This window comes from Dufourea novaeangliae, unplaced genomic scaffold (assembly GCF_001272555.1).
Source record: "Dufourea novaeangliae isolate 0120121106 unplaced genomic scaffold, ASM127255v1 scaffold88, whole genome shotgun sequence".
Classification (NCBI taxonomy): Eukaryota; Metazoa; Arthropoda; class Insecta; order Hymenoptera; family Halictidae; genus Dufourea; species Dufourea novaeangliae.
The window spans coordinates 455736-456162 of NW_015373960.1; positions in this window are offsets into that span (position 1 = coordinate 455736).

The window sequence follows — 427 nt, forward strand, 5'->3', positions numbered from 1 at the left end:
TCCCGTGTACTCTAGAAGCCCCTCGACGCCTCACGCGCCGCGCCACGTTCCCTCGCTCTCGGTCCCTTGCCGACTTCCCCTTCCTTTACTCACTCCCTCTTTCTACCTTTCTCTTTCTTCTCTCCTTTTCTCTCTATCCAGCAAGCGCCCCTCGCACACATACCCAACATCCCACTCGTCGGACCAGCATAGGCGCTAGAGTCCACCGCCGCCGGCCACCAGTCATTCTTCTTTCTTTACGCCTAACCGACCTAACCTCCACCAACTACTAGGCTCCTCTCTCTCTCTCTCTCTCTCCCTCTCTCTGTCTTTCTAGGTTCTCGTCATCCTGCTCGACTACCCGCACCCGTAGGCGCCCACCCGCTCTCCCCTTCATCCTTCGCAGCATGCTCGACTGTCTCTCTCTCCTTCTCCCCCCTCTCTGATC